Below are 16,172 nucleotides of genomic sequence, written 5' to 3'. Positions count from 1 at the left end.
AGATTCCAGTTCCTGAGGAAGGATCTATGCCACCTATTAATACTTCCAACTGTAATATATAACAGGACGAATATACAGCCATCCCATTGCACAAGCATCCTTCCTTCTATGTTCATAATGCAATTAAAAGAGGGTAAAATCAGCATGCCTCTCCACACTACTATCTTCATTATAAAAAGCAGGTATTTTCTACGTGAGAGAAAGATAACTCGCACTTTTGTGTCTTTTCCATCCACGTGCTTTAATCAGTCTGAATTACAATTACTAGACTGAACCTCAAAACTTCTAGTATGGGCTAGGATATTTTTTCAATCGAGTATGTTACGGCTGTTGAGCATCTGATATATTTTAAATATTGTCTCTCAGAAGCTCTGAATGTAGGGCTAAATAATGAACATTCACAGAAATTGGCTCAATTACATGATTGCCAGAGGTAAGGCTTCAGAATACAGCTTGCAATAAACAGGGTAAGAAAGACCATTTTCCTCTCAGTACTGTTGAGGGAACAGCATTAAGGTAGCATTTCTAAGCTCCTAGGATTTTAAACCAGGCTCCTGAGTCTAAAGAAGAAGATTTATAACTAACAGTGTAAGGGACTCAAGGAGCTTGTGATTCCAGCAACCACTGAGATGTTATGTTGCAGAACAGAGCCCAAAGAGACTTTTGCTCTCATACTCCTCTTTAATCAGGTCTTTGTTTTTCCCTAAGACAAAGTAAATAAAGGAAGCGCTTGCATTTCATTCTGTCCCCTTCAGGTAAGCCAGACATGATATAAAAGTGGCAGAGGGACCTTAAGAATAGGGTTTTTTCTAACAAGAAACTTAACAGTCTAAGAAATTTACTGGGATAGGGTAAACAATATTATCCTCAAAGTTATATTTTCAGTCTCATTCTCTACTTCATGGCAGCGCTAATTCCATAGCCCTTAATGTCCTTGTCTTCTACCCTAATAGTTTTTTAAAGGAATGGGGCAAATAGTATATCTATGCTGAGACATGATACAGACATACAGAGACTAGCTGCAAACAAGCTTCTCAGTGAGAAGGAAATAAAAAGAAATTAGCATGTGGAGTACTATACTACTGTGGCTAGACTATTCTCAGTGTCTAAACTAGCTTATTTAGAAAGCCTAAATCTGATGAAAGGGACATTTTTCCAAATGCTTACTAAATCAGACGGCATTTGCAAATGGAGAATGCTACTGAAGAGCCAGTTACCCAATCATACGGAAGCCAGAAGCCAGAAAAAAAGTAGAAGTTACTAATACAATCAACAACTAACAGAACTGCCCAGTACTCATTTACATGCTTGGGGACACTGACACTTGAAAAGCCTAGTGATGCTGAACCCATAATGTGAACCAGCTTTGATCTACGGAAAACAAGCAGTGCTGAAAGGAAGAAAGTGTGTATTGAAGAAATTACATAGGTTACTGCTAATAATCAGCCAGGTAGTATAGACAACAGAAAAACATCTCATGCAGAATCAGGGAGTTTTGCATATTAATGGATATTTCTTAGGATAAAGTATCTTTTTAAAGTTCTGTTGAGAATGTATTTCAATGAAAGGTATTTTAAAAACCTATGTTATAATAAAGAAATAGACTTAAACAGTATTCATATACTTCTAGTGAATGGGTACCAGGAAATTTAGATTCTTGCAGCTATAATATTTCCCATAGCTACTATGGGAACAAGATGAATTCCTTCAGCTAAGCATAATGTATAGGAAAGACAGTTGCAATGAACTTGTTGAATTGTTTGAAACCATAAAGACCTATTTGTGACTTCTGTTTCAACCTAGACTAAAACTGGATTTCTGGGTAAAAGCAACCATTATGATCACACAGGGTGTACAAGTAATTAGAAATAAGATCATAGAATAGTGTCCAACATTACCAATGCCTTTAAGATCTTTATACATCATGCATTTGAAGACAGTATTAGAGAAAAGGACCTATGGGTAGGAAAAGGCAGAGACTAGATCAGTTGATTTAACCCTTGGTTACTCTGGTGTTCCCCAAGAATAAGATTGAGGAAAATGTTGTTAAATGCAAGGCTGGACTGTGCTCCTACAGCGTTCCCATGAAGCAGCTTCTCAATACAGAAGATAATGGTAAAAAGGTAATTAATCACATTCAGAAAGCTGGCCTAGCTAAGCAATCTACGTAACATTTGAACATCTTAATCACAATTAAAACAAAAAATAAATCAAATGGTAAGTAAATGATTATGCTGACTATAGAAAACTTCAGTCAATTGAAGGCAGCTACCCATTTGCACACTTAGCTGATCAACTCATTAAAGTGTCAGAAGCAAATATTTCATTAGTTTGGTTCTGGCATTTGGATGTCACCAGATTAAACTAACATTTGCAGATGAAAAAAGAACTGTTTTTGTGACACCCACAGGGGTTTCAGACCAAAGGAATGCCTTTGTGAGTCATGAGTGTCCCAGGGATGTTTCAGTAGGTAGTAAATGATCTATTACAAATTCTGAGATTGAAGATAACTTCACAACTTAAATGACTCCATGTGTTTCTGCAAAACCTGGAAAGAACATCTGATTGGACTGAAAAGGAATTTTAAAGTAAGAAAAATGAGTGTTGTTTTGTAAAAAGGTACTTCGTCTTTTTCGGATACAGAGATGATGAAGATGGGTTTTTCAAGCATCAGAAATCCAGCATGATGAGAGAATGCAAAAAGCAAAGTGATTTGCAAGTTCCACAGAAAATCTGTCTGAAAGTTTACATTGCAAGCAAAAGTATAATAGTTCCCAAATGACTTTGTCCAGACTGAGCAACACCTAAACTTTCTGTAGCATGGCAAGATGTAGACAATCCAGGAGACTTCTGGAGTACATTGAAGATAACTTCTTAAGCCAGGTAATAGACAGCCCTACAAGAGCGGAAGAGACACTGGACCTGTTGGACAGTAATGCAAATGAGCTAACAGCTGATATCAAGATTGGAGGCAGCCTTGGGCTGCAGCGATCATGCACTGGTGCAGTTTGCAGTCTTGAGGGGTATGGATGAGGCAAAGTGTAAAGTCACGACTCTGAATTTTGGGAAAGCAAAATTCTAGCTTTTCAAGGAGTTAGTCAATAGGGCACCCTGGGAAACCGCCCTCAGAGACAGAACAGAGCTGGCAGATCTTTAAGAACAAGAGCTCTTGATCCCCAGGTGTAAGAAATCAGGCAAGAAACTGGCATGGCTGAGTCAACACCTGATGGTTAAACTAAAGAGCAAGAAGGAAATGCACAGGCAGTGGAAGCAGGGACAGATATCCTGGGAAGAGATGCCGGGTTGCATAGGAATAGGGTCGGGAAGGCCAAAGCGTGTCTAGAACTGAAATTAGCAAGGGACACAAAGAATAATAAGAAATCCTTCTATAGGAACGTCAGCCAGAAAAGGAAGGTCAAAGAAAGTGCACCCCGACTGAGGAACACAACCAGCAAACTGCTAACAACAGACAAGGAGAGGACCGAGGTACTCAACAACTTTATTGCCTCTGTCTCCGCTGGCAAATTTTCTTCCCACACCTCTCAAGTGGATGGACCTCAAGGCAGGGACTGGGGGAGCACAGTTCCTCCCAATGTAAGAGAAGATCAGGTTCAAGACCACCTGAGGAACCTGAACTTAAAGTTGCCAAGCCAGTCCCTATGATAATTGAAAAGTCATGACAGTCCAGTGAAGTCCTCGGTGACTACAAAAAGAGAAACATTGCACTCAGTTTAAAAAAGGGTAGAAAGGAGGACCCTGGGAACTACCAACCTGACAGCTTCGCCTCTGTTCCTGGGAAGATCATGGAACAGATCCTCCTAGAAGCTATAGTAAGACACATGGAGAACAGGGAGGTGATTTGAGGCAGCTAGCACAGCTTCACCAAGGGCAAGTCCTGCCTGGCCAACCTAGTAGCCTTCTATGATGGAGTGACTACATCAGTGGACAAGGGAAGAGCTATGGATCTCATCTATCTGGAATTCTGTAAGGTTTTTGACACTGTCTCCCACAACATCCTTCTCTCTAAATTGGAGGGATATGGATATGATGGATGGACTGTTCAGCAGATGAGGAATTGGTTGGATGGTTGCATCCAGAGGGTAGTGGTCAACAGCTCACTGTCCAGACAGAGATCAGTGATAAGCGGTGTCCCTCAGGGGTCCATATGGGGACCAGTACTGTTTAATATATTTGTCAATGACATACACAGTGGGATTGAGTACACTCTCAGCAAATTTGCAGAGGACACCAAGCTGAGTGGTGTGGTTGACAAGCCTGGAGGATAGGATGCCATTCAGAAGGACCTGGACAAACCTGAGAAATGGGTCCATATGAACCTCATGAGGTTCAAGAAGGTCAAGTGCAAGGTCCTGTACCTGGGTCACAGCAACCCCTGGTATCAATACAGGCTGAAGGATGAAGGGGTTGAGAATAGCCCTGTGGAGAAGGATCTGGGGGTAATGGTGGATGAAAAACCAGACACGATCCAGCAATATGTGCTTGCAGCCTAGGAAGACAACCATATCCTTGGCTGCATAAAAAGAAGCATGGCCAGCAGGTCAAGGGAAGTAATTCTGTCCCTCTGCTCTGGTGAGACCCCACTTGGAGTACTGCATCCAATTCTCAGGTCCCCAGTGCAAGAAAGACATGGACCTGTTGGAGCAGGTCCAGAGGACGGCAAAAATAACAGTGCTAAGGATGGAACTCCTCTCCTATGAGGAAAGGCTGAAAGAGTTGGGGTTATTCAGCTTGGAGAAAATGCTCTGAAGAGACCTCATTGCAGCCTTTCAGTATATAAAGGAGGTTTATGAGAAAGATGAGGACAGATGTTTTAGTAGGGCTTGTTGCAATAGGACAAGGGGCAATGGTTTTAAATTAAAAGAGGATAGATTCAGACTAGATCTAAGGAGGAAATTTTTTATGATGTGGGTGGTAAGATGCTGGTGCAGGTTGCCTGGAGAGGCGGTAGATGTCTCATCCCTGGAAACAATCAAGGTCAGGGCTTTGAACAACCTGATCTAGTTGAAGATGTCCCTGTTCATTGCAGGAATGTTGGACTAGATGACCTTTAAAGGTACTTTCTAACTCAAACAAATCTATGATTGTACATTTCTGAAATCATAGAAGAAAGGATCTTTAGGCCATACTGCGTCAGGTATGTCAGCTGGTCTAAGTTAGTTGCCCTAGGCTGTTTCTTTTGTCAAGCAAGGGATAGGAGTGCTTTAGACTGCCAGCTTCTTCTCTCCTATTTAGAAGGATACATGACTACCTGAAAGGAAATATTTTCATCTCTCCTAATTACAGGTGTCTATAGGTACTTTTAAACATCTAAATGCACACTCTGCAGAAAATACCTTCGGTCACACGCTTTTTACCAGTGGTGCTTCTTTCTGTATTCTCTAAAGAGGGAAATCAAATTATTAAGCTTGGTGTTTAAGTTTTTGATGGTTAAATTTAGATAAGATGAATCTCACACTTGTATTTCTTATTGTATATATATATTAGGTATGGATTTCACAGCATATTGAGGCTATACTGAGATATAATAGCTCTTTATGAAGTGATATTATCTGGAGTAATACTGATATGGATTTTCTACTTTGCTGAATGTTCCATTCTTCATTAGCTTGGCAGGCGGGTAGGCAAAACAAGGTTGTTACAGTTCTCATTTGGGAGAGTAATAACATTCAAATGAGGCTTGTGAAACAGGAAATAAGAACATTACAAGGGCCTGGGCTACTTGTAGTATTTAGAAAAAAAATCTGGAAAAGTTTGATACTGCAAAAGATCATAAAGTCCATAAATGAATGTCCATTGTTCCCACTATCACACTGCTCTGGGCCTAATACCTACTGCCTTGCTGGTGGGGACAGCATGTTCAGCTGTGACATCAAAAAGCTGCAGGCAGCATCCTCCAGACTAACCAGGGAGCATGAGGAGAGGCCATCTGAGACCTGTCTGGAAGCAGACTGCCTGCATTTGAATGAATAGCAGAACACAGCTATTTCTAAAGCCAATTTGTGTGTTTCTAAACCCTACCTATGGGTTTCTAAAGCTTACTCATATGTTAATGAATTTATGAGTGAATCTGCAATCTCATCAGCCTTCTAAGCCCTGGTAGTTCTCAAACAGACTGACATCATGAACTCCAAAGGCAAGAATGCTAGCTGGAAATCAGTATTTGTTGACAGTTCTGAAAAAAAACCCAGAACACGCTCTAATATTTCCTTCTTCTTCAAATGAGGAAAGCATGACTGTGTATTGGTTTTGTATCAGTGTCAGTTATCTTCAAAACACTGTGATGTTTTGCCATACATTTATGTAGATTGTCTCCAGAAATGGAGATAATTATGTAGGTAAAAGAGATTCTCTTCCCATACAGATTTGGCATAACTTTCAGGAGAGAATAGTGAAGCAGTACAACATTTTTAGTGCATATTCAGCTTTAGATTTTAAAGAGCATGGCCTTTTTGGGAGAAAGGTTAGGTATGAATTGCTTCAATATATTATCATACCAAGAAACAGCAGATGTTCCAATGAATATTTAGGTAGTGGTATTTCAATAGCTTTGGATAGTTTTTTCTCTTCTCTCAACCCACCATTGATCAATCATAAGTCCTAGAAAAATGCAGCTGGACTTGTCAAAGCAACCTCCTTAATTCTGGTCCAGAAGCTCTTGTCACCTTTAGAATTTGCTATAAAAAAATTGCTTGCCCCTTAAAATGTCATTCCTCTCACTCCCCTCTAGGCCTTGCAGTAGCTCAGTTGCATCACTTTAGAAGACTTCTGGGGCACTTGTAATACCAAACGGGAAGTCACAAAAGGAACATATTTCCAAGTGACATTTGTAAAAAAATGCCTGCTTGATACTCTGAGGGCAGAGCAGGACATAAGTAAATCCCCTGAAACCACTATTGTATCTAGGAAGGATAACACCACTTAGAAACTGGGATTCTTGGGATTTGATATTGGGGGTTATTACACTTTCTCATCCTTATTGCCTTAGGCACAAACCCCACTGAGGTCCCTAGAAGTTCATAGTAACCATGGAAAAGCCATGGGAACCAGTGCAATATGCAGCTTATATTTCATCAGTGTGCCTTTTTACAGCATTCTTTCCCAACCTATACCATTCTTTGATCTGGCCTCCTGTGCAGTTTAAGAGCTATAATAGCCACATTTCTCCAACCAACCAGCATTTCCACTCCGCCCCCCCCCCCCCCCCCCCCAATCTTTGTATTTCTCTAAATCTTCAATTTTGAGAGTCACATTTCTACCAATTCTCACAAAAACAGGCAATTTTCAGAAACTTCATGCCTGCTTACCTGAGCAAATAATTAACATGGGTTGTTTGGGGTTTTTCCCTCCTTTTTTGCTACTTTTAAAGAAGCTTAGGCAAAACTATTACTGAAGTAATTTTTAAATGGTTATTTTATAATAAATTGTTATTGAAAAGAAATATATTGCAAAGAAAATACTCTGTAAGCATGGACTGTTGTGGTCAATTCTTACAGCAGTACCTAAGGCTGTACAAAAGCCCGTTACACAAGATCATACATATTTAATTCTGCTTTCTTAGACTTTTGAACTTAAGTAAATATTAAGCATCTTACAAAAATAATGCCTTTTTACATTACACATTATTACACCTAACAAAAATAATCCCCAAAATAACTGCTTAAGGGAAGAACTCAGAATGTTTCCTGATTTATGTGGGGGTTTTTTGGTTTTTGGTTTTTTAATTTGGGATGTAGCCAGATGCTTGCTTACAGAACAGCTGGAGCTATTCAGCAGATGACAGCTCCATAGCTGTTAGTTATCACTCCTTACTTGAGATGTGATAACTGGATGCATGACTACTGCTGGCCCATTTCAGGCCAAATAAACCAGATTGTTTGACGGAAGCAGTGCAAGTCATTTAGGCGAACTCAATTTACTTATACTGAAATGAACTAAGAATGAACCCAGAAACATAGCCACATTTATCCCACCTAATTCCACTACAGTGCCAAAACGAAAAGCCCAGGACTTCTATACGGACACTGAAGTGAAAGAGAGGCACCGCTGCAAAGTGGTTCCTCTATGTGGAAGTGCTTCTTTCACTTTATTATCAAGAAAGTCTGAGCTACTAATTTAGATCAAACACCCCATTAAGGCATACAAGTTAATGCCTATAGTTAGATAGGATAAATCAGTCTCAAAGACTGCTTCACATATGTGGGTGATATGTGAGGTGTCTGGTGAAGGAGGACTAACTCCTTTTTAAAAAAACAGCAGCTGTTTTGCAGGCAAGTTTTTATTTTTTAACTGCTATATTAACTTTTCCACAGATCGCTAAGACAAAGTCATATTGTCACTGCTTGGAACCCATATTAAAAGCTTGCTTTCAAAATACAGTTATACCTTTACATCACTTTTGGAAAGAATACCCAGGTATAACAACAAGCATTTGAGAAGGGTTGTATGAACCAAGATTATGCATTTGCTGTGCTCCCATTTTGTAGGAAGCTGTTATTTTCTTTTTTGTGGTCAATCCATCCCACAAATTAGCATGAGGGAAAAGGTAAGACACATGTTCCTCACTCCTGTTTACTTTCCTTCAGTGACTCTGGGAGGAGTGGAAGGGTTATATAATTTAGCGAAGTTGAAAGAGAATAAGTTTGAGCAACTGGATTCTGAAAATAATTATTTGGATTTATATTTATATTCATAATGGTATTGTTATTATTTCAAATAGATTAAGTACATCTATGTCTTCATCGCAGAATTAGCTGAAGTGATGTGGGTGTGAGCATCCAAGCTAGTTTAATTGTATTTAAGCAGACACATTCAAGTTATTTAGGTCTTCACTGTCTCTGTTGCAAGCAAATTATGTCCTAGTTTGTGTTGCAATACCTGACACTCTCTGGTTGTCTTCCACTGAATGTGGAAGAGCTTACTTGTCTTCATAGATTTGTGGGAAGACAGTGACCTGTTTGTGAGGAGGCTGCGAAACAGTTCAGCAAATGTCCTCCGTAGAAAGTGGTTATCTTGTTAATTTGAGTAACAATCCTGGTCAGGCTTAATTATTTCCCCAAAGTCAGCTACCTGCCAAAGTAAAAAGCCAAAGGTATCATTGGTCTACAGGGAAGCACCTAAAGTTGTGTTTCTATGAGCTGCTGAGCTAATCTAATAGCTCATTGATGCCAAAATACTGAGAGAACCTTGGTCCTCTGCCTTCCTTGCTGCAGTCTTGGTGCTTGGATCCACCATTCACCAATCCAAAAGAAAGCTATCCACTTTTGTTTATTTGGGGTCTTTTTTAGTCTTCAGCAAAATTAGCCAGTTTAACTGGATCAGGGTCTTTCAGCCAGCACAATACAAATAGTAGATGTACACTGCCAATACTGAAAAGAGGAGACAAGAAAGCAAACAAGAAGAGTAAGAAAAAGAAGAAGAAAGGGACATGCTAATGATGCTGACCTGCTACTGTATCAGTAACTGTCGAGGTATTTCTGTACAGAATTGCTTTTAAGTTCTCTCTTGTTACCTGTTGGACTGTATATGGATAAGATGGAAAAAAGCTCTAGAAAAGAATGAGCATAACTCTAGAAGTCCCAAAACCAGTTATCCATGTGCTACATTTAGGTATATTACCCCCATTTTTTATTTCTAGTGGATTTTACAACAGGAAAACTATTTCTTATCCTGATTTTACAAGAAATAGAACAACTCTATCTTTCAATTTCCCCCCTTAAAAGTTCAGTACATGCATAATACAAACTTTTTACTCGAAAGACTTTGCCTTATCAGACATTTATCTGTGCCAATAAAGGGGACACTTATGATCATTACTTTTTTAGGAAAATTACTTGAACATGAGAGAGTGAAAAGGTCATGACTCCTCCTGTATATTGACATTCCAACAAGTCTGAAAACATATTACTTGTATTTGTAAAAGTAATCATATATTTCAACCTTTCTTTCCCTCCTCAGATCAACCATTTCTGTTCTGTCATGTAAGTGTCAACACATAATTAGGTGTAAAGAGGCATGTGGTGCCAATATGCAATACTGGCACAGGATGAATTCTTGAAAAAAAAGTGACATTTGCAGGGTAATGCCAACTGTCCACATAAACCTACCATTGCTTGACTTCTGTGCTGACTTGTGAATAGGCAAAATGCCATCCAAACAGACGTTCAAGACTTCAGAGAGGCAAAATACCATGTATGTATACTAATGTATTTGCAGGGAGCACAGTTCCTACCAAGAATGTCAACTCATCCATCTGTCATGAAAAGCCAGACCTGCAGTTATGGGAATGAGCCACAAATGACCCATCAATAACTTGGATTAGTTTCTAACAAGATTCTTCTTCAACAGAGACAAAAAATTTTGGCCTACTACCCCCTGTCTAGGATTACAGATAATCATTTTAACAAAGTCTTTAGTGTCTGTAGTCTCTGTAAAGTTATACATGATAGAGCACAGTGGCTGTGCACCTGCTGCAATGCCCTGCCAGCTCATTTTTGTGCTTAAGCATTCACACAAAGTTTCTAAAATGACTAATGGAATTAGAATGGGAAACACCATGTCTAGAGGAAAAGGCAGCAGCACAAGTCACATAGAAGACAGAAACCAGCCAAGTTTTTCAAGATGGTTGCTGCAATTCAAATTTCTGATGGCACACTGGAGGATTTTACTCTGCTGAGTACAGGACTGTGCAGAGCACCTGTTGGCCCAAACACCATTGCTATGGAACCAAAGACAACGTAACTCTTACCATGGAGCTCCACCCAAGCTATTTAGCCCTGCTGAGAATTCAGCTAATTAGCTCGGGCTTAATGCCTTACTTAAGAAAAGGTATCATATGTGTGTATGTTTTTGGATTATCATCCTTTAATAAGTCACTGGGATGCATGGAACCTTCCAGAAATTAAATAAATAAATAAATAGATAGATAGATAGATAAATAAATGCCCAAACCGCCAAACAACAAAAGAAAATAAAAAAAGTGTGTGGAAGTATGTGGGTGAGATTAGCTGAGTATACCCAAACAGAAAAGGTTTGAAAGACTCAAAGAAAGATTTGGAAGCTTACATTTTGTGCATGGGCTGTGAAACTGCTTTGAAGAAGTGGTCATCTAGAGGATGGAGAGAATTTCCTAAAAACTAGAAAGAAGTGAATATAGTTCCTTGTAATTCAAAAAACTGAGTTTCAGTGGCTGGACTGAGAGCTGGAACTTGTCTGCCAGGGCACAACCGGTAGAAGAAAAGTAGCTTCTAATGCTTCCCCTGCCCCCCCCCCCCCCCACCCCCCCCCCCTTATTCTGCTTTTCTTAATCATGTTTACTACATTTAAACTGGCAATCAAAATGCTCCCTAAACTGTTCTTCAGCATGGAATGGCCTATGACTATACTCTTATACTCTCCTAGCTTCCAAAACAGGGTGGCTGAATGGGTGCTGCCTATTGAGAAAGGTGTCTTAACTTGTGCTAAATCCAAACATTACTAATGCTGTGGCAGGGCATCCACTTATTCTCCTAGGACAAAAGCATGCCAGAGACCTAACAATTTAATAGCACAGGCAATGAAGTTCCAGTACTCAGGAGATCTCTCTGGCAGTGTTTATTTTACTACTGCAAGAAAACTGTAGGTTTTCTATATTCAGAGTTATATAGTCTAGGTTTTAATCTAGTAAAACCAAAATTAAACTGAGGCTTTGGACTGGAGAAAATCTGAACAGATCTACCTCAGAACCCTGCCTGATTTTGAGTCCTGTCACACCGAAGTCATACAATTATATTAATTTCAGCACCTGCAGGTCAACAATCTGGTTGGGCAGCTGGTGATATTGACAGGAATTTGGCTTTTACAACCATGGGATCTACTTTGAGGATGGAGGACTGGTAGGGAAAGATGGGATGCTCCTGACAAAGTGGGGCCAAGATAAACTTTGCTAAAGACTGGCTGAACTGATGACGAGAGCTTTAAACTAGGAACAACACAACTCATGGTAAAGTGCAGTAGAGGCCAACAGTGCTTGGAAAGAAAAGGTGCAGGATGATGGGAACAAGAGAGACCTCAGAAATGATAGAACAGGGCACAAGTAATTTCACCTTGGGCATAATCAGCCTGGGAAACAAGTGTTAGGAAGTGGAGATGCGCATGTGTTCACAAAGCTACAACATCATGCATCTCAGAGATAACTGAGATGTGGTGGGCAGTTAAAGCAACAACTCAGATGTAGCGACACTCATTTTTACCCGTTGACTGTGCAGGAGGTCAGAAGCTATGCCTAACTTTTAGAGGCTGTTTTTAGAGATGAAACCCACTGTTACTTTTAGATGCTTTTTAAATTTTTCTCCAGCACCTGATTTTCAGGATGCTGAATGTCCAGCTTCCCTAAAATCTTCTTATTCAGGTTGAGTGATATAAAAGTTTGCTCCCTTCTGAAAAAAAAACCTACCACATTTATATATGAATGTTAAAAAATGTTAAAAAATAATAAAACATTTTCACCACAGACCATATATAAACACACACATAGACACATGCAATGAATATAGCTATTGATGCCAACAGCTATCGATAAGAAAGATTTCCTTCAAAACTACATGTAGATTTGGTCTTTATGAGGCAAGAGGTTAATCTGTCTGCCTGTATTGGTTTCGTAACTCAGTTGTCATTCAAGTTTACCCTGCTGAAAAGAGAAGAACTACAGCTGAGATTAAATCCGCAGAAGAACCCAACAAGACTATGTCCTCAAATCTCTTCAGCTTCTCTGTGTTTTTTCAGTGCTGTGAGCAATAAATATATCACAAGAGAATCCTCTTGTATGCACACGCAGTGAAAAATAATAAATGTCTAAGACTGTATAATTGGTGATTATACAACATTGAGCTAAATATGATATACTGAATTACATTTTTTATATACCATAAAATAGTTCAACCTCATCCATAAGAAAAAACAGAGAAAGAGGTTAGCTCTGTACTCTCTAACTCTGACTTAACACATTTAAAAATCAACAGATAAAAGGAAGCAAATTGCTAGGGTGCTACAGTGAAGCTTTCTGAGCAACTGGGGAATGAAAGTGAGACCTTTAATAGTAGTTCTTAACTTGGGCATGGGAATTCGAGAAAGAGAGAGACAGAAGCAATTTCTCAGGTATCTGAGACCCAATTATGTGACTGCAACTTGAACTGCATGTGTAAGCGGAGAAGACGGAAGCACTTTTGGCTTTAAAGACCTGGCTTATTATTTTCTCTGTTGCTAACTTTGCTAAACAAGGCAGTGCTGTGCCATTTCAATGTCAAACTGCATATGTGCATTCTATATGTTGTACAAGTGAAGGAAGAACAGTTTCAACAAGATTTCATTTTGAAATAGAGTTAATATTTTCATAGGATGTAAGGCAATTCCCAAACATTTCACACTCGTGTAGTTTCTGCAAAGAATTACAGTTGAAAGTAGACAAAAATAAAGGAGTTCTCTACCTACCTGAAAACATAACATTTCCGTATTTGTTTCTGAAAAAAGAAAGAAAATATGGGAAAGATAAAACCAAAAATATTTCCTAGTCTTTCAAATTGGGTATTTTTACATTAAAGAAATATCTTGTAAAGAAAAAAAAAAAAGATCTGAGGCTTAACCAAAGAAAATTTTTAAACAAAGCTTTTAGAAAATAATACAACCTCCACATATGTGTGATTGTTACCTGAGTATGTAAATGCATACTCAGAAAAAAAACCCCAAACCAACCACAACTTTTTTTTTCTGACCTGACTCTCTAAATATACCTTGCTTTCTTTTTTTCTTTTCTCTATTTTTCTTTGGGTTTGTTTTTTGGTTTTTTGTTTGTTTTGGTGTTTTTTTCCTTTGAGTTGGGGTGGGGTTTTTTTTGGTTTTGTTTTTGGGTTTTTTTTGTTCTCTGGGTGAGGTTTTGTGTGTCAAGGAATTAGAAAAATTACAAAAGAAAAGCAAGTTGTTTATTTGCATCACTTCAGTGACATGGTTGTTTCCGCTGTAATTGTATCCTTACTTACAAATCTATTTTTGGTCAATACCAGAAACAGGATACTGACATCCATCATACACAGATGGACCTTTGATCCAGTGATATGCTCCCTTTTTATTTTCTTACAGTAGCCATGCTTTTTAAGGTGACAGCCACCTTCTTCAGTATATTGGGCTCACTGATACTACATAACTGGCCTGTAATGGTTGCTAAAGATGTGGTTGTGAACATCCAAAGCTACAGTAAAGGCCAAGAAGTCTCTAGAATTTTGGTGCAGAATTTTAAGCAAAATCAAATGATTATACATGCCAGATAAGAAAGATTTTAAAAGCCCGTACTTTTGCAAAAATACTTGATCAAGCTTCATAAAAATGCAATTCAATCTACTCAAACACAAACGAAGACACATACATACTCAGATGAATAACTTAATTTAAAAACCAACCCAATGAAACCCAGAAATTTACTGTATCATTAACATTAGCATGCCATTTGGTACTTTTGGTGTTGGGCTATTGTGACAAAACAGACCTCAAGTGACTGCTCTCTTGTTTCTGTAACTTCGTAAAATTTCTAGTAGAAACAAACCATTGCAATTTCTGCATTACACGATGTATCTTTCTTGATGTGTAGAACAATAATAAAAGCAAAAGTTTTAAAAGTATCACCAGAGGCACCAAGATGCTAAGGAGGTGAGAGAAAGGGGTGTAGAAGAGATATGTCTTCAATTTCACGTTACTAAGCATAAAGGAATTAACAGAGCCAGTGATATATTGAATCCTATTACCTGTGGCAATTTTACTGTTTTTTAGCTGGTGAGGATTTCTACAGAAACTTTTGCAGTAGATTTTTCTGTGTTTGTAGGTATGTACAATTGGATATATATGCATATAACACAGAGGAGGTCTAGGAGAACAATATTATACAAAGAAATAAATACATTGGTTATTCATTATTAATATAAGAATAATGAGACAAGAATATTTAGCTGCTAGAGGTTGGAAGACAGAAAAAAAGGGCCATTAGTCTTGTACATTGCCTGCCACAAGGAAATTTCAGCACAGTGGTGACAAAAAATACACTACTCAGTGACATGTAATCAAAAATGTATTTTCACAGCAGCATAGGTACAGTGAGTGGTCAGCACTCTTGTATTCCAAGATTTGTATCCTGAGGTGTGAATGCACACACACACAGACGCACACACATTTCACACTGATACTGCTCCAGATCCCAGCTCCTCTGGACCTGTTCATCACAAACCTGTGCTGTTCACTTCTGGCTGGCAGACAGGGAAGTCCCTACTGAGGCACAGCATACACTCTACTGAGAAACAAACCCCACGGTTCCTGCATGTTGTAGTATCAGGCTTGATACACGCCATCAGCCATTAGCACAACAGGTAAATATGACTCAGAAAGATTTTACCAAGTTTTATCAAGTTCTGGTGTGAACGGACCCCATTACCCTCAAGCTGCTACTGCCCATTACTAAATATTAAAGGTGAGCAACCAGTTCATTACCAACAATTTACCCAAGGTCATCTTCCCCGTCAACGATCTTCCTAAATACACTTTCTAAAAAGATCAGCTTATAAAAACTGTATTAAATATTTTGTACTTTAACTTGGAAATACTGTTCATTTGTATCACACAGTACAATTTTTATTCACTAATTTACTAATTTTGTAATTTATTTTTGTACTCTGCACTTTGGATCAAGTATCAGATACAGATTAAAATTTGGTTCCAATAAATATTTATGTGTTTTAATGTCAATTTTTGTTAATAATTTTACTATAATGTTCAATCAGTTCAATCAACTTGGTATTTTAAAATAGAAAATTATACTACATATACTCATCCCCAGTAGTCACTCAGATCAATTTAAAAAGAAAATTATCATTTTGGCAGCATCTTAAGAATTGAAAGAAGTAAGCTCTCACTTGAGAAATGGCGTTAAATGGTAAGACTCCTAAAAACATCAGATGCAGCTTAACCCAAAATATTAAATTGCAACCCTAAATGCACATTTTGAGGGGTTATTTGAGTGTATACACAATAGACGTGCATATATGTACACTAACAAAATGCACCTTTGTGGTACTGCAGGATTTATATAAAATGTCATGGCAGTCAAGTATGTAAAATCATAGATTCATAGAATGATT

This window comes from Falco peregrinus, chromosome 4 (assembly GCF_023634155.1).
Source record: "Falco peregrinus isolate bFalPer1 chromosome 4, bFalPer1.pri, whole genome shotgun sequence".
Classification (NCBI taxonomy): Eukaryota; Metazoa; Chordata; class Aves; order Falconiformes; family Falconidae; genus Falco; species Falco peregrinus.
The sequence above is the reverse complement of the archived record's forward strand: the minus strand, read 5'-3'. Positions refer to the sequence as shown.